The 25925-nt window shown below is 43.1% G+C and overlaps 1 protein-coding gene across 5 annotated transcripts in view; it reads right to left on the reverse strand.

The window, feature by feature from the left end:
- Igsf11 (immunoglobulin superfamily, member 11) overlaps positions 1-25925 on the reverse strand; it is a 151043-nt gene that overhangs the window by 78374 nt on the left and 46744 nt on the right. The window lies entirely within an intron of this gene.

The following is a 25925-nucleotide window of genomic DNA, read 5'->3' on the forward strand; positions in this document are numbered from 1 at the left end:
TTACACTGTGTCTTTCCTCAAATCCAGCCCTACAAAGGATAATAGATGGAAAACTCCAACACAAAGAGGGAAACTAAGCCCTAGAAAAAGCAAGAAAATAATCTTCTTGCAACAAACCCAAAATAAGATAGCCACACAAACATAATTTCTCCTCTAACAACAAAAATAACAAGAAACAACAAACACTATTCCTTAATATTTCTTAACATCAATGAACTCAATTCCCCAATAAAAAGGCATAGACTAACAGACTGGATACATAAACATGACCCAGGATTTTGATGCATATAGGAAACACATCTTAGTGACAAAGACATACACTACCTCAGAGTAAAAGGCTGGAAAACAATTTTCCAAGCAAATGGTCCCAAGAAAGAAGTTTGAGTAGCCATTCTAATATCAAATAAAATCAACTTTCAACCAAAAGTTATCAAAAAAGATAAAGACACTTCATATTCATCAAAGGAAAAATCTACCAAGATGAACTCTCAATTCTGAACATCTATACTCCAAATGCAAGGACATCCACATTCATAAAAGAAATATTGCTAAAGATCAAACCACACATTACATCTCACATAATAATAGTGGGAGACTTCAACAACCCACTCTCATCAATGGACAGATCATGGAAACAGAAACTAAACAGAGACACACAGTGAAACAAACAGAAGTTATAAACCAAATGGATTTAACAGATAACTATAGGACATGTCATCCTAAAACAAAAGAATATACCATCTTCTCAGCACCTCATGGTATCTTTTCCAAACACAAAACAGGCCTCAATAGATACAAGAAGATAGAAATAATCCCACACATCCTGTCAAATCACCATGGACTAAGGCTGGCCTTCAATAACAACAAGAACAACAGAAACCTCACAAACATATGGAAGCTGAACAACGCTCTACTCAATGACAACTTGGTCAAGAAAGAAATAAAGAAATTAAAGAATTTAATTAAATTTTTAGAATTTAATGAAAATGAAGATACAACATACCTAAACTCATGAGATATAATGAAAAGAGTGCTAAGAAGAAAACTCATAGCTCTGAGTGCCTCCTAAAAGAAACCGAAGAGAGCATACACTAATAGCTTGAAAGCTCTAGAACAGAAAGAAGCAAATACACGCAAGAGTAGAGAACAAGAAATAATCAAACAGAGCTGAAATCAACCACACACAAAAAACAAAGAAAAAATACAAAGAATCAAGAAAGTCAGGAGCTGGTTCTTTGAGAAAATCAACAAGATAGATAAACCCTTAGCCAGACTAACCAGAGAGCACAGAGACAGTATTCAAATTAACAAAATCAGACATGAAAAGGGAGACACAACAAAAGAAACTGAGGAAATTAAAAAAAATCAATCAGAGCCTACTACAAAGGCCTATACTCAACAAAACTGGAAAATCTGGATGAAATGGACAATTTTCTAGATAGATACCAGGTACCAAAGTTAAATCAGGATCAGATAAACCATCTAAATAGTCCCATAACTTCTAAAGAAATAGAAGCAGTTATTAAAAGTATCCCAACCAAAAGAAAAGCCCAGGACCAGAGGGTTTAGTAGAGAATTCTCTCAGACCTTCAAAGAAGATCTAATACCAATACTCTTCAAACTATTCCACAAAATAGAAACAGAAGGAGCATTATCAAATTCCTTCTATGAAGCCACAATTATGCTTATACCTAAACCAAACAAAGACCCTACAAAGAAAGAGAACTTCAGACCAATTTCCCTCATGCATATTGATGCCAAAATACCCAATAAAATTCTCCCAAGCAGAATCCAAGAACATATCAAAACGATCATTCACCATGATCAGGTAAGCTTCATCCCAGGGATGCAAGGATGGTTCAATATACAGAAATCCATCAATGTAACCCACTATGTAAACAAACTCAAAAAAAAAAAAAACCCCACATGATCATCTCATTAAATGTTGAGAAAGCATTTGATAAAATTCAACACCCCTTCATTATAAAAGTCTTGGAAAGATCAGGAATTCAAGGTCCATATCTAAACATAGTAAAAACAATGTATGTCAACCAATAGCCAACATCAAACTAAATGAAGAGAAACTTTAATCAATCCCATTAAAATCAGGGACTAGACAAGGCTGCCCACTCTCTCCCTACTTATTCAATAGAGTATTCAAAGTCTTGCAAATAGACAACAAAAGGAGGTCAAAGGAATACAAATTGGAAAGGAAGAAGTCAAAATATCACTATTTGCAAATGATATGATAGTATACTTAAGTGACCTCAAAAATTCTACCAGAGAACTCCTAAGCATGATAAACAACTTCAGCAAAGTGGTTGGATATAAAATTAAATCAGTAGTCTACCTCTACTCAAAGGATAAACAGGCTGAGAAAGAAATTAGGGAACAATACACTTCACAGTAGTCACACATAATATAAAATACCTTGGTGTGACCCTAACCAAGCAAGTGATAGATCTGTATGACAAGAATGTCAAGTCTCTAAAAGTAAGAAATTGAAGATCTCAAAAGATGGAAAGATCTCCCAGGCTCATGGATTGCCAGGGTTAATATAGCAATCTACAGATTCAATGAAATCCCCATCAAAATTCCAACTCAATACTTCATAGAATTAGAAAGAGCAATTTGCAAATTCATTTGGAATAACAAAATACCCAGGAATACCCAGGATAGCAAAAACTATTCTCAACAATGAAAGAACTTCTAGGGGAATCACCATCCCTGACCTCAAGCTGTATTACAGAGCAAGTGTGATAAAAACTGCATGGTACTGGTACAGAGACAGGCAGGTAGATCAATGGAGTAGAATTGAAGACCCAGAAATGAACCCACACACCTATGGTCAATTGATCCTTTCCAAAGGACCTTAAACTATCCAACGGAAAAAAGACAGCATTTTCAACAAGCAGTGCTGGTTCGACTGGAGGTCAACAGGTAGAAGAATGCAAATTGAACCATTCTTATCTCCTTGTACAAAGCTCAAGTCCAAGTGGACCAAAGACCTCCTCATAAAACCAGATACACTCAAACTAATAGAAGAGAAAGTGGGGAAAAGCCTCAAACACACAAGCACAGGGTAAAATTTCCTGAACAGAACAATGGCTTATGCTCTAAGATCAAGAATCGACAAATGGGATCTCATAAAACTGCAAAGCTTCTGTAAGGCAAAGGACACTTTCAATAAGACAAAATGGCAACCAACAGATTGGGAAAAGATCTTTACCAATCCTACATCTGATAGAGGGCTAATATCTAATATATACAAAGAACTCAAGAAGTTTGACTCCAGAGAGTCAAATAAACCCTATTAAAAGTGGGGTACAGAGCTAAACAAAGAATTCTCAACCGAGGAATACTGAATTGTTAGGATGCACCTAAAGAAATGTTCAAAATCCTTAGTGATCAGGGAAATGCAAATCAAAACTACCCTGAGATTTCGCCTCCCACCAGTCCAAATGGCTAAGATCAAAAACTCAGGTGACAACAGATGCTGGCAAGGATGTCGAGAAAGAGGAACACTCCTCCATTGTTGGTGAGATTGCAAGCTGATACAACCTCTCTGGAAATCAGTCTGGTGGTTACGCAGAAAATTGGACATTGTAGTACCTAAGGACCCAGCTATACCACTCCTGGGCAGACACCCAAAAGATGTCCCAAAATTTAACAAGGACACATGCTCCACTATGTTCATAGCAGCCTTTTATATAATAGCCAGAAGCTGGAAAGAACCCAGATGTCTTTCAACAGAGGAATGGATACAGAAAATGTGGTACATTTACACAATGGAGTACTACTCAGCTATTAAAAATAATGACTTCATGAAATTCTTAGGCAAATGAGAGGAACAAGAAAATATTTTGAGTGAGGTAACCCAGTCACAAAAGAACATACATGGTGTGCACTCACTGATAAGTGGAAATTAGCCCAAAAGCTCAGAATACCCAAGATACAATTCACAAAACATAGGAAGATCAAGAAGGAAGACCAAAGTAGATGCTTCAGTCCTTAGAAGGGGAAACAAAATACTCACTGGAGGAAATACTGAGATAATGGGTGGAGCAGAGACTGATGGAAAGGCCATGCAGAGACTGCCCCACCTGGGAATCCATCCCTTAACCACCCCCCAAGCCAGTCACTATTGCTAATGCCAAGAAGTACTTGCTACAGGAACCTGATATGGATGTCTCCTGTTACTGATACAGATTAAGATGCTTGCAGCTAACGATCAGACCGAGCACAGGGACCCCAATGGAGGAGTTGGAGAAAGGACTGAAGGAGCTGAAGGGGTTTGCAGCACCATAGAAAGAACAATAATATCAACCAACCAGACCCCCCAGAGTTCCCAGAGACTAAACCACTAACCAATGAGTACACATGGAGGGACCCATGACTCCAGCCACATATGTGGCAGAGGATGGCATTGTCCTGCATCAATGGGAGGAAAAGCCTTTGGTCCTGTGAAGGCTCGTTTCCCCAATGCAGGATAATGCCAAGGCGTTGAGGTTGGAGTGAGTGGTTGGGAATGGGAACATCCTCATAGAAGCAGGAGGAGGGGAAGGGTGCATGAGAGAGGGGCAAAGGGGATAACATTTGAAATATAAATACATAAAATATCTGAGAAAAATAAAATGAAAAATAATTAAGAATGCATTTTGCTAACGTCCTCTGAGTGAGGGGGGATAGAAATGATACAAGGATAAAGATGTGGAAGGTAATCTAACAGCTTTATTAATGCTTTATAGTCTCCGTGTGAATTTAAAAATAGGTTTTTATCTGTTGTTGGACTAAGTTAGGGCCACGTGGATGCCGAGTGACTGAAGGAAGGCTGTCAGTCAGAGTCTCCATGGCAGCATTAGTGAGAAGCCAAGGGCACAAGTTCTGGGCACTTACAGTTACCCCCACCTGGAGAAGGCCTCCTCCCTTGGCTAATAATTATCCCTAAACTTTTGTCTAGGAAGTAATGATAGGACTAACAATAATAATAATTGCTTGGAAGTACTCCCAGAGTCATTGGAAGATGCTAAGCCACATTAAAATGCAGCTTCGAGTTATGTAAAGCATCCCATTAAAATGGAACGCCCTCCAAACCTCCCTCTTACTTTGATTCAAAGCTGTATGTCAAGCAGAAAAGCACAATGACAATTTACAGAGAAACGGGAGGCAGCAGTGCTCCATCTCCACTAAAGAAAGAGCTTGGCTGGGAGGAGGAGAGCTCTACTGGACAACTTCCAACAGAGCTTCATGTGTGATATATTATACATTTATCACTGTCACAGCATAGGGACAAAAGTTTCTTTCACTTGTCTCTAACATTATTATCAATTAAGATTACAGCAAAGACTGAATTTCTGACCCTGACCTCCTTTCGGCCTCCAGCCAATGTATTGAACTTGCCTGCTAGTGTTCATCCCCATGTTTGGTTTTCTTCTTTCCCCTTGTTGCTGCACCTACCGGGCAAAAGAAACTTCAGGAATGAAGCCCAAAGTTCAAGATACAGTATCTCACCCCAGCGAAGTCAAGACTGTGGGAGCCTGGAAAAACAAGTAAGGCCTTCTGTGGCTCAGTTACTCTCCTCTGTTCAGCTCAGGATCCCACACAGAGAATGGTGTCACCCACAGTGGGGCAGCCTTCCCATCTCAATGAACAGAACGAATACAATCCCCATAGGCAGAGCCAGAGGCTCATCTCTCAGGTGGTTCTAGATATTGTCAAGTGCGCTTCATTCTCACACTTCCCCTGAATCACATCCAAATGACTTCATCTTCCCCCATCCCATGCCTCTTTTACCATTCCTATTTGCAACACCCAAAGCAAGGACCTGAGAGACTCATCCTTGGGGCTGATTCCTTACAAGGACACTGTCATGACACCCAGTTAGTCTCCTCTTCATCCTCCAGCCATTTAGTGTCTCCTGCCAGGCCCTCCTCAGCCTCCTCACCTCTGCACAAGCTTAACACGCCTTTCTCCCAAAGTGCCTCCCTCCAGGACACCCTGTGCCCCACACCAGAACAACTCTTATAAATGCAAATCAGATCCTGCTGCAACTCAGTACAGGGCCTTCCATTCTCCAGAGGACAGAAACCAAGTTTCTTAGCATAACAGAGAGGCCTTCCATGTTCTACTGCCCTGGCTTCATCCTCCACCTCACTCCCTACCTAAAAGCCAGTGAACTCACAGCAGCATTTGTAGACCATGTCTCCCCTCATGTGCTTTCCTGTGCTAGGATGTGCTCCCTCGGACGTGCTCCCTTGGACGAGCTCCCCCTTCACCAAGCCCCTTCCAGGGCTCCTCCCTGACCCTCACCTCCACTCACTCAGTTCTTCTGCTTCTTCCCAACAGCAAGTGTTCTCCCGTGGTCATCTCCAGGCAAGGCAGCCACGCCTCCTCATCTGACACAGCCAACGACTAGGCTAATCTGCATTACTCCTAAAATCGCTAGGCTGGGCATCCATGATGTCACCTTCTCAGCCCACAGTGCCTGCTGTGCAATGGATGCCACTGGACTGAGCTGAGCTGCGGTCATTAACTACCTCAGATTCTACTTAATGTGATTTTGGAACATTACATTTTTCATGGTCTACAGGAAAACAAAAGGGGGGCCTTTACCTGGATCTCTCCGAACCAGCAGAGCATTGTGACCCATGCATACTTCCATTGCTCTACTTAGTATCCACTAAGATAAGTCATGGCTGCGTCCTAGAGAGGGGAAACTACAGCACTATAGCATTGGGGGACTGAACTCTTTTGGGGTGGCAGAGCTGGAAAATGAATGGATCAGCATGGAAATACAAGTCTTACATAAGTTCGTGCAACGCCCACTTACAAAAGACGAATATTGAGAATGCTCAGGAAGAAGGCAACACGAAGAGTAAGAAAAGAGAATTGTTTTTGAGCTTTTCCCTACCCTTAGTTTTTCTCCTCTCCACGTCCATCAGCAAAATAGCTAACTCTGGGTAATGGGGCCACCTGAGACCACAGCTGTTGCTCGAACATAGTCTAAAGGTGAGGTAAGGTGAGCAGAGAAAGAAGTTAAGCATTAATTGGTCTCAATCCTTCAGACAGACAGCCGCCCACTAAACTCTTACGAAGCATCTCACAAACTGCCCAAGCCAGCAAATGTGAGAAGCTCACTTTGACTCCCTCACCACCATCCTTCCAAGGACCTGAGCTTCCTACCGGTGCTTAGACATTCGGGTACATGAGGTCTTACAAAGAGGGGCGGGGCAAGAGAGCACAAATGAGATATAAGGTGGAATGTGGGCCTTAAGAAAGCACGGCCAGCTTAGTGGGAAAACTGTGTAATGTGTTCATTCTAGAGGGAGGGGACACCTTCCACTGTGACTAGAGGGGAGGACTGCAGACCTCACACACTATTCAGTTCATCTCCTTTCCTCTCCCTCTCCCTGCTCCCGACTCTCCCTCTCTCCCTCTCTCTCCCCCTTCCCCTCCCCCTCCCCCCCTCCTCTCCCCCCTCCCCATCTCAGTATGGAACCACGAAGCAAATATGAGTATTGAGGACCATGAGCTAAAAGCCACAAGTTTGGAAACAAGGCTATAACCTAAAAGATCTGCCTGATACCCGAGCCATCAAGAGCATGCCTGCCTTCCCTGGTGGAGGGAATTCAAACCCCATAAAGAAGGCTTAGGTTGTTAAACGATGCTTGGTCCTCATCAGTCAAAGAACTAAAAGGGCTATAACTCAGGGACACCAGGCAGAAAGGCCAATAACAAGAGCCTTCAGGGATACAAAGGAAGAGGGTGCAGCAGCGACTGGGCAGCATGTGACTCTTGGCAGTCAGCCTTGCAGGGTGGACAGTCTATGGGCAGAATTCACATCTTTTTCTCAGCTGCCAAAGGCCAAGAAGGCACAGACAGAGAAATCCCAACCATCCTCCATCAGGTTAACAATTAATGAGACCTTTCTAACAATGGCTGGGCAGCACAATGCCCTTCTGTGTTGCATGGTATATGACCATTGACATCACTCTAACTGGGCTTGAGAACTTTTACAAGCTTAAACAGCTCAGTAACGCATTAACCGGGAATCATGTGCACAAGCCATGGCGGTTTCTCACCTGACCGAGGAAGACTACTAAGCCAAACTTTGAAGCAAAAGCCTACGACAGTTCAGTTGAACAAATCGGCCACCATTAGCGGAGCAGGAATTGAGACACGGTGTGAAAAACAGAAGATATGAGAGTGAAGACGCTACAACATACGAACTAAGGGACAGGGCAAGAACCAAAGGAAAGGTCCACACTGCCCACTAAAGGGCAGCACACAATATAAACGAGAGATCAGAGTTATGAAACTAAAGAAAGGCGAGACAAAGGAGACATTTAAAACAACAATAGAATCGATTTAGTCTGAATTTCAAATAAGGGTGTGAGAGAGCTGGTCAGCCAATAGCAAACCCTGGGCTAACCTTGGTTTCCCAGTGCTTCCTACACAGCACAACACTGTTCCCAAGTCTCAGGAGAGAGACAAAGGGAACAGGTTCCGGAACCTAGGAATTCAGCTGGAGAACTAGGCCGGCGGTTATGAGCATTTGCTGCTCTTGCACGGGACCCAGGTTCAGCACGCCAGCATGTACATCACACGGCCCACAACTGCTCTAACTCCAGTCCCAGGGGAGCTGCTGCCCTTTTCTGGCCCCAGCATATGCACAGCACACGTGAGGTGCGCATACAGACGAGCACAGAAATAGAAATAAGTGAAACACTTTTCATGCAGGTCTTAACAGCCTTTGAACCGGTGGGGGTCTGGCTGTCCCCAGTCATACTAACTGCTTACGGGTTGTTGCTAAAACCTGAAAACTGCACAGCGTTTCATGTGTGACTGTCAGGAGACTTTTTTTTTCCTTAAGCAACTACGTGGTCCAAGGCTGCTTCTAAGGCCTCTGGTTCTAATGCCTTTCCTATGGCAAACAAGCGTCCGGTCACCGTACCAAGAATCTAACAACATCGCCTGCCTATACTCCAACTGCTAGAGGCGACTGAAGCTACAGCAATTTTAAACAAAAATGCCTGGACTGCAGACTGACTGAGGAAGCCTTTTCCTTAGCAACAGCAAGTTTGAAGCAATAGTCCGAGAAACTGAGGTTCCAGCTAAGACACCCTACAACTAATATGAAAGCCAACTGGGACTCAAGTCAGTCAAGCACCACTTCCTGACTCACTGTGCAGGGCGCTCACCTGAAGACTCAACTTTTTGTGGCAAATAAACAAAAGGTGGGAAGCCAGGTAACACAGATCAAGACTCAGCCCCTGACTGATGAATAATAGGAAATTAGACGAAAACTGCTTGTTCAGCATTAGCTAGCAGTGCTGGGCCCCGCCTGGCCTGTCAACTCTTACTAGCCTAAGAGCAAATGGCTAATGCATTAAGCGTGCAAAAACTTTATGGCGCTCTGTCATGTCAGTGAGCCTGCTTCTACTGTGTCGTTTTACATTTCTCTTTGCCATCATCTAATTTTTACTGCATTTTGCAAAACCATCAGCCCAGGAGTACCAATGCAATAAATGCAATGCAATGCAAAAAACTGTTACAGACATGTTGTTTGTTGAGCTTTCTCCACGACACCAGCAGGCAAGCAAAGAAATTGCCTGAGGGACTAAGGGAGGCTCTGAAAAAGATATGAACTTCTAGGGGTGGGGGGTAACTTTCCAGGACAGCTCCAATGACAGAAGGTGAAGAATATGACATCTGGGGTCAGACAAGTGGAGGGTAAATTTACAGATCATCCTTGGAGGCACAGAGAAAAGGGGTACAAAGCTAAGTCCTAGAGATGCTGCTGTGAATTCAGAGCCAAGGAAGGCTCCAGGCTCTCCCAGAACACAACAGGAAGCCACTGGATGTTTTTACAAGCAGGGGCTGCGGGGGAGGGGGTTGTGTCTTATTGAAGTAGCTGTGGCAGCAGTGTGGCAGGTCTGAAGGGAGAAGGAACACAGAGGCACAGGTTAGTCACAGCCATATCGGTATGAAGGTATGAAGAATCCTGTGATGTGTTAAGGAAAACAGATGAGGAAGGATGACCAAAGAAGTGTTTCATGAGTTAGGTATCTCCCATCTTCTTATTGATAGGAGCAGGATCTGCAAATGAACAGTTGCTCACTAAATTCAGCGTGTGGCCTGATCACAGGCCCTCAGGGGTGACAAGGAGTAAGAGGAGGATGCCAAGAGTGCTCCTGACACAGCAGAAGGAAGATAAGATTATGGGTGAAATTCAAATTCTAAACAAAAAGGTCAAAGTTCAGTAACTGACAATTTCGGAGAGAACTGTTGAAGTGTAAGCCATAAGTTGCAATTTCTGAAATCACCTTGAGCTTTAATTGCCTTACAGTGGAAACATAAATAGAACAGGAGAAGAGTTCACAGCTAATGTGTTTATTTTGCACATCCGAGGTAGGGAACATTACCTGAAACACATGCAAGGTTTAGGGCACTAAGAAGAGCCTCACTGCTGCTCCCTTCTATCCCCTTGGAGTCAGCTGTGGCCCTAACCAGACTTGAGTGATCACTGGAGCTTGTAACAAATCAAGATGCATTTTCAACCCAGAAGAATTCTATGTTCTCTGACAAGCTGTACCGTGTGGGGGTTCGAGGGAGGAAGGGTTCCTCTGAAGTGGATGAGTGTTTCCCCAAATGCCACCACAGCCAGCATAACTCCCACAACCAAAACCAACAACTCCTGAGTACCTCCTGTGCTGGCTGGTTTTGTGTGTCAACTTGCCACAAGCTGGAGTTACCATAGAGAAAGGAGCCTCCCTTGAAGAAATGCCTCCATGAAATCCAGCTGTAAGACATTTTCTCAACTAGTGATCAAGGGTGGGGGAGCCCAGCCCATTGTGAGTGGTGGTCTTAGGTTCTATAAGAGAGCAAGCCAGGGGAAGCAAGCCAGTAAGAAACATCCCTCCATGGCCTCTGCATCAGCTCCTGCTTCCTGACCTGCTTGAGTTCCAGTCCTGACTTCCTTTGGTGATGAACAGCAATGTGGAAGTGTAAGCTGAATGAACCCTTTCCTCCCCAACTTGCTTCTTGGTCATGATGTCAGGAATAGAAACCCTGACTAAGACACCTCCCTATCCCAAGCCTACTGCAAGTGTGGCAGAGATCCGGAGAGCCGTGTCTTCTGGCAATGGAGGACATTGGCTTAGAAGGTCCCTGGAATATGTGCTTGGGAAGGGGTGGGATAGGGAATGTAGAATGAACAGATTCCCAGTTTTCATGGAATAATTTTTTAAATGAAAAGATGGTTAAAAGGAAACGAATCTATTGTTCTATCAGTACTGTACCACACTGACACAAGTGTACCCACACCCACAGCAAACACGCAGAGAATGACACTGTCATGTGACTAGGCACAGTAGCCACCTTGTGGCAGACATAGGGCGGTCAGAAAGCACTCAGAAGAAAGTGGCTGTCATATTTCAGGCCACATGACTTTTACAAAGGCCTACTTTGGAAACTTCTACAGCATTCTAGTCGGGAACTAAAACAAGTCCCTTTGGTATCTCTACAGTTATGAAAGTAAACTTCAGCAGTTAACCTGTGAGTTAACTAACTGTGCAAAATTAAATACTGAAAAGAATTTGTTTAAAAACGTATAAGCTCTTAATCTAAGGTCATCGGTGGCCACTTCATTTTATTTTATAGAAACGTAACATTGCCCACATCTTTATAAAATGGCACTGTGATATAAATGTTCACATATAAAAGAGCAGAACAAAATTATCTCCCAACGGCATGAATTGCCCCCTTTTTTTAGTTTAGAAAATGAACAAATTCTCAATCAGTGCCCAGTATCCGCAAAACTCTATTGGGAATGGAGAGCAAACAAAAGCTCTAATTATCCATAAGGTCTAGAAAAGATATAGAACTCAATCACTTAATACCAGGAGCGTGTGGAAGAGGGCAGGGGGAGGGGGGCGCTGCATTCTAAGTCTCCCAGACCTCTGCAAGGCCCATACAATGCACCAGTGCGGAAAGCGATGAATAAGCTTCATTGATTAATAGTGGCCGCGTCACGGCTGGCTGAACATTCAGTCCACAAACAGAAGGCTTCTGTCTTTGCTCGAATCAGCCATAGGAAAGTTTTGGTAAAAAAGACTGTTATATTCAAATGGAAATCAGTACTTTTCAGCAAGAATGGACAATTAGCAACTCCTTACACTGGCACTAAGAGGGACAGCAGAAATGTGCTCCAAACATCTAATATTCCAAAATGTGAGATAAAGATTACTGATTGCCGTTTGAAACTTTGCCCCTGCATAGGCTGGATGTTAGACATCCCTCAACTACCGAGCTTACGCACCATAAGGTTTCACCCACGTCTTCTGGGGATCTAGAAAACATGCGAGATTTAAACCAGTCTAAGGCTCCAAGCGCTAGTTAATTTGCATGGTGCTCCTTGAACATTAGCAAAAATGTACAAAGTCTACAAAAAGTCTTCCTTTGGCAGATAGAGGCTAAGTCTTTATTAACAGACTCGTGCAAATACCTCACCAAGCCTGGCAGGACGTAAGGCATGACCACCCTCCCCTCACTTCCAAGCAGGCACCTAGCAATGGCCCATCTGACCGACGCACCACCGACTGCCACGTGTGATTACAATGATGTCATGGCTAGTTGGGATTGAAAAGAGAAGGTTCAAGGAAAGAAGACCCACATGAAAAGATTTTTGCCGGAGTTGAGCAATGGTTTCTCGGATGTGATGCCAAGGACAAGGGGAACAGGAAAAAAAAAGATAAATTTTACCCATCTTTAATAAAGAAAAATATGTTTCGAATATCCATCACCAAAGAAGATAAAAAGACAACCAAGAGATCAAAAGGGAAGGTCCTTGATGCCCATATCTGGTGGGGACGTGTAGTACACCTATCATTTACTTTGGCTCAGCGTAGGTGGTCCTATTCCAAGGGTGGATAGGTCTGCTGCTTTGGCCATGGTGAACACACTGGATGGAAATGGTAGGGAACACAGGGAAAAACTGCTTACCTCAAGAACAGTAATTAAAAGAGGGAGAGGAAGAGACCAAGTCCCACAATTCCCTTCAAGGGTACAACTCCAGGGGCCCCAGGGACCTATCACTAAACACCATCCCTTCAAGATTCCATCACCTCCCAATACCACTTTTAACACATGAACATCTAAGGGACACATCCAAAACCACAGCAATGGGTTTAGGGAACTAACCTCAGACTGTAGATACCATGCAAATTTTAAACCTCATTCTGAAGTAAAGATCTGGTCATTGAAGGGTATTCGAAGGGTGAGTAAACAGTCCCCTCCCATTTATTTATCTATTTATTTATTTATTTATTTATTTATTTATTATTCACTTAACCTCCCTCCTCCCAGCCCCACCCCCATCACATAGTCCCTCCCCCAACCCCTTCCCCCTCTCTGATAAGTGGGAAGGCCCCACCCTGGCACATCAAGTTTCTTTTAAGCAAATCATAGCAATTGTTTGCAAGGTGAAAATTCACTAGGGTCAAAGATTCTCCAGCCTTTATCTCAACTATATAAATATTTTTACAACCCTACCAAAAAAAAAAAAAAAGGCTCTTCTGGCTGAAGAGTTAGAGCCCCTTTTAGACAAAGTCATTGTCTCAGCGACCACTGCAGAAGATGGAGTAGAGTTTATTTATTTTAATAATAATGGACTAGATGTTATGAAGAAGATGCAATGAGCCAGCAGGAAAATGGCCTGTGCCCTGAAGCAAGCATAAAGGATGGGGAAAGGGGAGAAAAGAATCCAGAAGGTTCTAAAGAGGTACCAAATTCACACATTGTATCAATTACCATGGGGGAAGTGAGAAGAAAAAAAAAAAAAACAAGCCAAGGGTGATGTCTGGGTTAGATGCAGGAGGATGGCTGTTGATATAAATGAAATGTGGTAGGGATTTTCTAGAGTATTCTAAAACTGAGTAGCCCACAAAATTAAACATCCACCTCTCCTCCAAACATCCTTCCACTGTGCACCGAAACATCACCTCAGTCCTGCTGGTGCTTGAGCAAGATGCCCGTGAATCATCTTTAATGCCTTCTTCTCCTACACTGTGTCCATCAACAAATACTCTCCCCATTACAATGTCAAAACATGTGTCCAACACTTGCACTGTTGCTGTCACCAGGCTAGTTCTTGACACTATCATTTCTGTATCCATCCCTCCACCATTCTCTCTACCATTAGTCTTGACTCATTCTAACTCTCTCTGCATGGAGAATAATCTTTTAAAACTGTAAAGCCTTTCTTTTTTTTTTTTAAAGATTTATTCATTTATTATATATAAGTACACTGTAGCTGTCTTCAGATACACCAGAAGAGGTCATCAGATCTCTTTACAGATGGTTATGAGCCACCATGTGGTTGCTGGGAATTGAACTCAGGACCTCTGGAAGAGTAGACAGGTGCTCTTAACCGCTGAGCCATCTCTCCAGCCCTTGTAAAGCCTTTCAATGGCCTCCCTGATTTAAAGTCTAAACACCAAGAAGATATCCTGTACAGTGCACTGTGAGTACCAAGGGCCAAGTATTTACTCTGTGGACAACAGATGTTTTTAAGAGGATGGGTGAGAATCAAGGAATCAAGTCTGAGGAAGAGGACAAACTTTGTTTCTGGACCTGGAGCGGGATGCCTATGGACATCAAAGTAGGTTCCCTACTGGCAACTAGCAGTATTGATCTGGACCACACTTGACAGTTGGCTTTACAGCATCGTGTTATACAAGGACAATGGGATTAAGTTTATTTCTGGTAATCATGAACGAAGTTAACGTGCTAGAAGCAAGCTCAACATAAAAGATTACAGTGTCGCTTTAATCTGCGAGCCTGCCGCTCTGGTATAGGCTTAGGTCAGCATTTCAAGGGCAGCAGAAGCTTCAAATCAAGTGTTGCCCCTATGGTGGGGTCTTCATCAGGAACAACTTGGTGGCAAAGCCTGTCGTTTGGCCATTTTCTTCCAACTATTTTTCAGTACTTCTGCCTGGCTGACCCGATTCCCTTACCTATGATTTCCTTATTAGTTACAAGCCTTATCTGATTCTCATAGGGTGCATCTGCAAGTCCGTATTCTGACAAATGCAGAGGGGGATTTCTCAGTATTGGTAAAATGAATGGGAAAAAATTATCTTTATCCTTGTCTCCTACTGACTCTTCCCCTTAAGGATACCATAAGGATTTTCAAACAAGAATAAAATTGTAATTTACTGTGGCCTCCTGACAGTACTGTGTAAAATATTTACTATAAAGTATTGTGACAAATGTCCAGTGCTCTCTGGTTATTTCTAAATAAACAAATGTTACTTTTCCAAAGTCAGATACGAGGCACAGATTATAATGTTCAACACCATATCTTTTTTTCCTTAACTTTTCCCAGTATTTGGATTTATTAACTACTCTAAATGAACTCTTCAATTTCCATAAACTGGTGATCTATATCTGCCTTGATTTTTAATTCAGTATATAAAACAATTATGTAATTATTTTCTTTTAAAGCAGAGCTAAGACCCTCTACCCACAGTGAGGAGGATGCATGATAGTTACAGAACCTGAGGTGAGTCAGATCACAACCTAGGCACTTGGATTATTACTCTAGTCATCAGAAACAACAGCCTGATTGGTAACTTTGGCGATCCCAACATGTTAGCATGACTTATCATTTATAACTAGAAAGGAGCATTGACTAAACTCAATATGCACTGTTGACCTATAAGTCAATAGATAATATAAACAATTAAGCTACTTCCGGAAGGCAGTGATTATTAATTGACCATCTTAGAGGCAGGCACATGTTACCTCTTGTAAGATACTGGTCAGGGCAGCCCTAGAAGCCTCCAAAAAGCAGAGGCTCTTCGCTGCCACCATAACTAAAGGTTGCTGAAGATAGCCCATATTTTTGTTGCAGTTCATAAAGAAATTAATCTTGAACTCTCTAGAAAATTTTCCACCAGCTGTCTAGCTTTTGTAATACTGAGAGGTGTCTGGGGACAAAAGACAACAATCTTTATTTTTACTCTCTGGATTGGATGAGAAGATGCTCTACAAGACGGAATTTGTGCCCAGTACTATATCTTAGTTAGGATTACTACGGCTCTTTTGAAACATCATGCCCAAGTGCAACCTGAGTGGAAAGGGTTTATTTAGCTTACATACCCTGAGTCACAATCTAAGGAGGAAGCCAAGGCAGGAACTCCAACCAGGTGGGAATATCTGGAGGCTGAGTGACGCAGAGGCCAGGGAGGAGTGCTAATTACTGGCCTTGCTCCCCATGCCTTGCTCGGTCTGCTTTCTTGTAGAACCCAGGATGATCAGCTCCGTGGGGTGTACTACCCACAGTGGGCTGGGCTCTCCAACATCAATCATGAATTTAAAAAATGTCCCACAGGCTTGTCTGCAGCCTGTTCATATGGAGACATTTTCCCAATTGAGGCTCCCTCCTCTCTAACTTAACACTTGCATCAAGTTGACATAAAGCAAGACAGAATACAGCTGAAAACACACTCGAAACCCTGGGGAAAGTCATGGGTCCACGGGAAGAACTTACTGATGTGGTTTTGCTGAATGGGCTTATTGCCAAGTCACCTTCTAAAGATCTGTGCCGCTCCCGACCTTGGTCAGAAAAGCTTCTTATTGCAATGGGAAGTGATTAATGCAGAGCCATAACTATTCAACTGCTGTGCATTAGCAATCCTGAGTGCAGAGACACAGGAAGGCTGTCGACATCCACCCTTGCTGCCAAGGCTCAAAGACTGTCCTAGCAGGGCTGCAGGATGATGGAGAGGACAAGGAGGCACGCTGTCCTTTGGACATGGCATGGCTGCAACTGATGGCTCCTGGGAGGAGAATCGTTTTCCTTTGATGGATAGATATGGGTAGACTACCCAATCCCTAGTAGATTCACTGATGTACGTGTGGGAGCGTGAACTAGACTCAGTGGGCTATATGAGGAGAGAGAAGTTGAAAGGGGGTGCACTGGCAGGAGGTGGGGGGAGACAGAGGGCAGGAGTAGGTGTCAGGTACAACCAAGATACACTGCATATATGTACACAATTTTCAAAGAATAAAAAAAGGGAAAAAGAAAGAATATCAACATTCCATTTTGCAACTCCAGCTGGAGAGTTTTAATCCATCTCAGTGGATCACATTATCTGGCCAAATTCCTTATACCTTGAAACAGAATGTATCTAATGCTTCAAAATCCAAAGAGGGAGAAGAAAAATACCTAACAGTAAACCAATCTTTTATAGACAATGAACAATACCATCTACTCTCTTATGATATTCACAAGCAGCAGTTGGAAGTGTCTTTGGATTTAAGAAGAAAGTCTCAATTCTTAACATCTTAATTTATTTGTGTGTGTGCCCTAACATGTGCATGTGTGTATGCATGTGCATATGTACATGTGCCCACAGAGACCAGAAGGGATCAGCCCACGAGGAGCTGTAGTTACAGGCGGTTAGTTGTGGGTTGCCTAACGTGGGTGCTGGGAGCTGAACTCCAGTCCTCTATCAGAACACACAAGCACCCTCAACCACTGAGCCAATCTCTCCAGGCTCCCAGCCCCCAAATTTAAAATAAGCGCAAAATACAAGACTCTCGGCTGGGATGGTACATAGCTCAGGGATAGAGTTTGCCTAGAGAGTTGTATGTGAGATCCTGGGTTCTATCTACAGCACTCATTTAAAAAGAAAAAAAAAAGGAAAAGAAGAGACTTTTAACCATTACTTAGGCCTTTCATTTCTTTTCCAAGGCTTCGATAGACTTAAGTTGCAATCTGCACGTGGGTTAGCCAGACCGTTAGTTTCTGTAACAACACAACCGGACACAAGCAGCTTCCTGCAAGAAGGGCTGGTTTTTGACTTGTGACTTCGGAGTTTTCGGTTGGTACCTAACAGTCCTCTCTCTAGCAAGGCTGCAAAGATGTTAAACTCACACCCATTGCCAGGGCCTCCTTTCATCAGCAAATGCACACTCAGCTTTCAAACCCTCGAAGTAAAATAGCATCGTTGAGGTTTCTCCATCCTTCCTAATTGTTGGATGAAGAGGAACCTTTCGGCTTTCCTATCATTATGACCAAGAGCCTGAGAGCCAGAGAAATGAACTTGACCCCCTGTAAAAACAGAATCAGGGAAGGCTGAAACCCCAATGGCCATCCTTCTGCAAGGATAGGCACTTCTTTGAAAAAAAAAAATTAGGCAAATAAACATCAAGATTACTTCAAGGATCTTGGGTATCCCACAAAGAGAGGAACGCGTCAGGACAGTTAGTGATCTGCTGTGGAGGTCAATATAAATATGACAACAGCTTGCCCAAGCCCCACCGTAGCTGGCTTTGGAATGTGGCCTTGTGCTTTCAAATGCTAAAGCCTCTGATAAAAGTTCAACTGTGAAGGCTTTCCTGGAAAAAGTTTTCTCTTTTTGTTTTCCTCCTCCTTGCTCTACCATGGACTAGATCCAAGGGTTAGAAGCTGAGGCTAAAGGAGACTCCTGGGGGGAATCAGGAAGGAAATCTAGGATACGCATTCATCCTCTCCCCTGAAGACCTCAGTGACACTTTGAGCATCCTGTGTATGTCTTTAAGAGTTCCTGAGTTAAGGCTTAAAAGCGTGTATGCTTGTGAGGGTTTGTCTTCAATGCCACCCCAATAGGCTATAAGGAAGGCTCACATGTATGGTCAAGCAGTATTCTGGATGTTTCTCTGAATGTGTTTTGGAATGTGACTACTATTTAAATTAGCTGAGTGAGGGAAAGGAATTACCTTTCACATGGGGGCAGGCCTCCGGCAGAGCAAGAGCAAATCCTGCCAGTCTCTCTAGGTTGGACATCAGCTCTTTCTGGTTCCACAGTGGCTTCTGCCTGGATCTAACCTGGGAGGTCAACTCTGCGACCACTCAATCACAGTGGCCAATTCTAAACGTCTCTGAATACATGAGCACATGGGTGCATACACTTGCTCCTCTGGGGAACCCCAGTAGGCCATCTGCAGATACAAACTATGAGCTATTTAGTCCACTTGCTCCCGTGTGCAGCCTTCAAGACCATAAATTAAAGAGGCCAACCATTAATCTCAAAGTAAAATATCCAAAATGCTGCTACTATCAAGCCTTCTCTTCTCCTACAGTGCCAAAGTCCTTTGCAAAACCCAAAATATGAGAAAAAGAAAAAAGAAAAAAAAAGAGGCAAGTATTAATAGGATTCAAGATTCCTTTGCTTTTCCTCCAAGCCTTCCCAGAAGGAGGCTTTTGCTTCACTCATCATCTGGTTACCATGCTATTTTTGATTACCACGTGTCTTACACTTAGGGTTTTACTGCTGAGAACAGACACCATGACCAAGGCAACTCTTAGAATCACAACATTTAATTGGGGCTGGCTTACAGGGTCAAAGGTTCAGGCCATTATCATCAAGGCGGGAGCATAGCAGCATCCAGGAAGCCATGTGCAGGAGGAGTTCTACATCTTCATCTCAAGGTGGCTAGCAGAATACTGGCTTCCAGGCAGCTAACTGGGGTATTAAAGCCCACACCCACAGTGACATGCCTACTCCAAGGCCACGCCCACTCCTACAGGGCCACACCTTCTAATAGTGCCATTCCCTGGGCCAAGCATATACAAACCACAACACCACACAAAAGGAGAAAGTCACAGCCCCACAGGGGACTGAATTTCTACCTTATTCTGTGATGTCCAAATTACAAATTAAGCATGAAGTGTCAAGCCATGTCACAGAACATAACACTTTGGTGTGTATTGGTGTGTATCTGGTTGTGTATTTGGTAAAATTAAGCAAAACAAGTCACAGTGAGCAAATCAAAGACGAGAAGACAAGGGATGACATTCAAACCCGTGGAGAGAGGGTCACACAGAGAGAGAGTCATGAGGTTTGAGCCGCCATCCTCCTTGGGCATGACAGTCTTCAGGCTGTCTGACCCAGGGAAATGCTACTTACTGAGCAGGTAATAATAACCAGAGTGTCATGGGCCCAGGTAACAGAAACAAGACTCCATGAAACACACTCTGCTTGATATAATGATGACATGATTTAAAATTTCACCTCAGTTTTTAAAAGGCTAGGAAAATTTTTAAAAGAAAAAGAAAATTGACATGCTATCACAGACAGCCTCTGTCTCCGGCTTTCTCATGTACTTTCTCTGCTCACCCTCTCCCCATCCTCTCCTCTCTCACACTCCCCCCCACGCCTGCAGACACTTCTACAGACAGATTTATAACAAGATACGGTACCATAGACGACTCTTGGAGGATGGAAGTCACATCATCACGCAGCTAGGAGCTGGAGATGGGAAAACTCTGGTGGCTGATAAGACTGTGATTCCTGTCCAGATCTGAAGACCTGAGAACCAGGGGCACAAAGGCTAGAAGATCCCTTGCCCCCCATCCTTCAGTCTGGCCCTTCCAGAATCTAACCTTTCAGTCAATCTGTTCTCTTCAGACCCTCAACATCATGGTTTTCACCCACATGGGTCAGGCCCTTTCACAGATGACCAGTTGAAGTGCTAATCTCACTGAGAAACACCTCACAGGGACAACCAATAGGATATGTAACTAGCTTCTTAGGCATCCCAAGGCCCAGCAACCAGACACATTAAATTAACCTTCACAGATGCCAATCTCAAGATGAGTCAGATACTGGAATTATCAGACATGGATTTTAAATTAGCTGTTGCAATTATGTTCAACAAAGAAAATGGGCATTTATAATAAATGAAAAGACAGGAAGTCTTAGTTTAAAAAAAAACACAGAAGCTATTGTAGTGCCATATTGGATTTGGGCCTGGCTGCTTTGTAACTGCATGGCCACAGTTAAGAAGTCATGGGATTGTTGGACAGAGGCCTCTCCCATGTATTTACGGCACAGGAAGAAAAGACCAAGTAGTAAACACCCGATATCTCCACTGCATGACCTCTGCTGAGCCCGGCTGATGCATGTGGAACTGACACACCTGGACCACACCTGGGTGGTGGTCAATTTACTTCTGCCTTTTACTTCCTCAGCCTTTATCCTTGAGATTTAGGCTGGTCTTCTGGGATTTCTCCCTAATCAGGTCTCGTAGTTGGTCTTTTGTTACCGAAGTCACGAGCCAGGTAGTCACGAGCCAGGGTTTCCCACTGTGCTTCCCAGTTATTTTCTACCTGGAGACTTGGGTATATAAGTGGTGAATAAAGCTACAGGAGACTCTCACTCTTCTTCCTCACTCTCACTCTTCCTTCCCATCTTCCTCTCTCTCTCTCTCTCTCTCTCTCTCTCTCTCTCTCTCTCTCTCTCTCTCTCTCTCTCTCTCTCTTCCTCTCTTCCTCTCCTGGCTTGACACGATAACCTGTGTGTGTGTATGTGTGTTTCTTTCATCCCGTAGGCTTTCGCCCGATTCTCGGTACCAGCTCGGTGCTGGCGCCGACAAATGGAGGTCCCACCGAGATCGGAGAAGAAAGGGGGTACCACCTACGGGACGTCCCTGGAGCCCGGCCGGCATAGGAGGAGAAGGGACGGATTGGACGTAAGATGGGTCAGGAAAGGCCTGGATGATTTGGGCTAGCCTGAGTAAAACTTGTCATAAAAAAGGGACAAGGTAACGGTAAAGTGTTTTTGCATATGTGTTCTGTTAGAGTTATATTTTAGTCTTTGGACCCTGACTAGAGATAGTTTATACCCTAGACATGAGAGAGAACGGGTTGGGGAAAAACAGTCCTCCCGGACTCTCCGCGGTTGCTTTGGAGAAAGAAAAACCTTTTCAGAGCTCTCCTAGGAACAGAGGGAAAGCAGGAGACGTCCTGCCTCTCTGCTGGCTCCTATTGGAGAAATGCTTATTTCTGGTTCTGGGTTCCATAGGTAGGATATGTGGGTCCCTTCGGTGGGACACCATCTAGTTTTTTCCCTTTATGTCTATTGTTTGTCCTTGGTGCACCAAGCTGTCCATGTCTGTCAGTTTATGTCTGTGGTTTTTGTTTCTCGTTGTTTAAATGTTTTGTGTTTCATGTTTAAAAGAAAAGGTTAAAATTTTAAATGCTGGTTGATTCATCCATTGATGTAGTTTTAACTCCTTTCAAAAAAAGGTACAAATAAATAAAGAGTTTCAATTGGCTTTTGGAGCCTACATTTGTAGCTAGAAGCCTAAATCTGCTGGGCAAGCTCCCCAGGGGGCTGGCTAAATGTTTACAGTAGCCAATCTTAAAGGAGCCAGCAGCTCCTCAGCTTCTATGTTAAGGAAGCGGATGGCTGTTTCTCTTAGAAAAATCCCTGACTTATTGTTTGACTCAACAGGTGACAAGGTGCTTCTTTTAAAATCATAGCTAGAAAAGTAAAAATGGTGCTTGGTCTAAATATTAAAGATAGGTGTAGCCACTTCAATTTTGTTTCTGATTGGTTTTAAATGTATAAATATGCTCTACATGCCTTGGTTATGGACTATTGGCTTTCAAGTTATTGGATATGGTTAAAAAAGTATAATATTGGTAACAGAAAGTTGGCTTAAAACTGTAATTTGTATGAAGTCATTCTAGACAACATGTGGCATGAGCCAACCTAGGGAAACAGGTCTAAATTGAGATAATATTTTTATGGAATTCTTATCCTAGAAATCAGGCTTCTAAAAGATTTAGGGCAATGTCTCTTTGTTGAGGTATTGGAGACTGCACCATCGTGCGTTCATATGTAGGAATTGGCAGTCAAACTTAGTAGCATGAAGGATAGACTCCGGTGTTTTGGAGACTGGATTTTGGAGACTAGTTTGTTAGAGGTTAAGTTTTGCTTTCCAAAGTTGTGGTTTGCCCTGAAGTTATCTGTATTTTAATGCTAATTCCACTGCCCCAAGGACAGCTGCCTAGTCACTACTCAGAACTCAGGTGACCTTGTGGTTGTGCTCTGGTGTTACAAGGAGAACGTAAGGATTGTGATTAAGGATTGCCAGTGTTACATTGAGTAACTCAAACTTATTTATAATTGAGAAAAAAATCAAACAGGTAGAGATTGTTACAAGATTTACGAAGGATTGATGAGGTTTTAGAACTTGTGAGAGCATTATAGCCTGTTTGCTTACTTCAACCGCCATTCAAGATAGATTTAGAGGATTGCTAACAGCCTTGTATTATGTAATTTCGTTGCTTCTTCATTGTAAGAAGTTAGAACTTAAATCTTTCAAGGTATATGGAAATTTTTACTACAAACCTTTGCTCTCAAAATGAGCTTTAATATTTGGGGAGTAGCTGTTACACTACTCCAGAAAAGAATATTTGAAGCTAATTTTAAGCTTCTAAGGATATGTTAATTGGCTAAGTACCTCACCTTACCAGAGGACTTAGGTCTTTGTTATGCACATTGGAGATAAAACTTCAGCTGTGTTAATACAGAATTGTAGGCTAGAGTCATGGAAGTATTTTAAAAAGAAACCTGGTGAAACATACCTTAGTCCAAACAGCAATTTAATTGGTTATTACAAAATACTGATATTTGGCCTATTACATATACAAATTTCAGGCAAAATTGATAATTTTACTCTTTACATGCTTTTGTATTTCCTGTAAATTTGTGCATGCAACCCATAGAAAATGCACTTATGTATTTATAGGTGGTTCATCTAATGAAAAGGCTACATGTATGATTGGATCACTTGTTTATTCTCTTGAGTTTCCCCTGCTTCAACACAGACTATTAAATTACTTGCTGTAGCCACTGTTTTTAAATGTTAAAAATCAAGCTTTCAATTCATATACTTATAGCCAATGTGTGGCTTGTGGTTTTACAATTGATTAAAAAGTTTTCCTTTTTTTTTAGATACTACTAGCCCTCAAATTTTACAATTACTTAATGCTTTATTAGAGGCAGGTTTTCTACTTGAAATCAGTGAGTGATTTCAGTGTGAATGTCTGACAACTCACTGTCCTTTCAGTGCTCTGGCTCAGAGAACTAAACAATACCATAGACCCAGCTCTTTGAAAATGGTAATGGAGTTGATAACACACCCTCACGAAAAGAGGAAGCTCCATTTGCTTACTTTCAACGCCCAGCCTCACCCTGCCAACTCAGGGATTTCTAAATAAGGCTAAATCTGGACCTTGTTTACAGGATTTGACATTTCTAATTAATGCTTATGTTTAGGTAAATAAAGCTGGTGAGGGGCTGGAGAGATGGCTTAGTGGTTAAGAGCACTAAGTACTGTTCCTTTATGGGCCATTTAAGAACTCAAACTGGATTGCCTGGAACCCTTAGCAAGGGACGACAATAATACCAGGCAGATTATAGGCCTTACATAGAAACAATTAGTCAAAAAGTCTCATTTTTATATCATCAAAACAATAATGCTGGAAACAATAATTTGGTATACAAGTCAATTTATAAATGCAAGTGCTCAGTGTCCTCAATTTAATACTCGAGGACTTATCTTAATAAATAATATTTTAACAATTTTAATAAATAAAAGGGGGAGCTATCCCTGTACGCTAAATAATGCTCCTTTTATTTCAATTTTAAAATTTGGATGCCAAGGTTTATGGCACCCTACAACTAGGCATACTTCTGCCTAGGTGAAATAGAAAGACCCACATATTGGCATGATCCTGTCCAGGTATTTTATATGGGGAAGAGGGAATGTTTGTGTTTTTTCTACAGAATGCTACAGGAGTGTGCCAGCTGCCTGAGAGTCTGGTGAGCCATGCTGATCCTGGGAGCATGAAGATTCAATTCAGCTCTCGTGGTTCTGGTTCCTGGAGTCATTCCTGTGCCCTTAGAGGAAGACGGAGGATTCCCCCTCATCTTTTGTCATCACAGAAATTCTGGCATTGCTGCAGTCATTGTGTCCTGTCCCATCTCGGCCTGCCCTCCGACCCTCTGTGCACTGCTGCTTGCTGGAAGCTGCTGTGGACTGGGGAACTCTGCCCTGGTTCTGCAGATCTCAGACATGGTTCCATTGCCTGCTGGTTGGTCCAGAGAAGAATGACCAATCCTGAACTGTCCTGGGAAAGACCTAGGCATTTTCGCTGCTATTGTGGCAGCCATTACTGCTGCAGCCATTGTGTCTGCAGTGTCTGGAGTTACCCTCCCCCAATCTATTGTTAGGCAAGCACAGTGGGTGAACTTTCTGGAGTAGTTGCTAACAATTGGGAATTCTAAAATTTGATTATAGGAGCGGCTTGACTACGGCCCTTGGTGGTAGCAGCTGAGGAGAACCAGATGAGGTGCCCACTACTTATCGGGAGAGGCTCAACTTCCACAATCTCTTAAATTAATGCCATCTGGCTCCTACTCTTTCGCCCCTGGGCTCAAGTAAGAGGAATGACAAGATGATCCAATGTAGCTATCCTCAGGGACGGGCAACTTCCTCTGACCCCTGACCAATCTAAGGCAGGAACCTTGGGGGCGACAAGGTGATCCTATGACAGATAAGGCTGGGGTTTGAGAGGTCGATCCTAAGACAGAGGTGGCTACACCCCGTTTAAACGTACGGGCCGGTCAAATGCTCCTCTGCCCAGTTTCTCCCCCAATAAACACACGTATAGCCCAGAACGGTGTGTTACAGCATAAGTTCATTTCTAGCCATTGGGGTGCAGTCCTAACTGCAAGAGTGGCTCGCCATGGCCGAGCTGGGCACTCTGTGAGGCATGTCTGATCTCTCTCAGACCACTACTTCCACCTAATGGTTTTTTATAAAAGAATAACGGGGGAGATGTAGTGCCATATTGGATTTGGGCCTGGCTGCTTTGTAACTGCATGGCCACAGTTAAGAAGTCATGGGATTGTTGGACAGAGGCCTCTCCCATGTATTTACGGCACAGGAAGAAAAGACCAAGTAGTAAACACCCGATATCTCCACTGCATGACCTCTGCTGAGCCCGGCTGATGCATGTGGAACTGACACACCTGGACCACACCTGGGTGGTGGTCAATTTACTTCTGCCTTTTACTTCCTCA

Source organism: Rattus norvegicus, chromosome 11 (assembly GCF_036323735.1).
Source record: "Rattus norvegicus strain BN/NHsdMcwi chromosome 11, GRCr8, whole genome shotgun sequence".
NCBI classification, from domain to species: domain Eukaryota; kingdom Metazoa; phylum Chordata; class Mammalia; order Rodentia; family Muridae; genus Rattus; species Rattus norvegicus.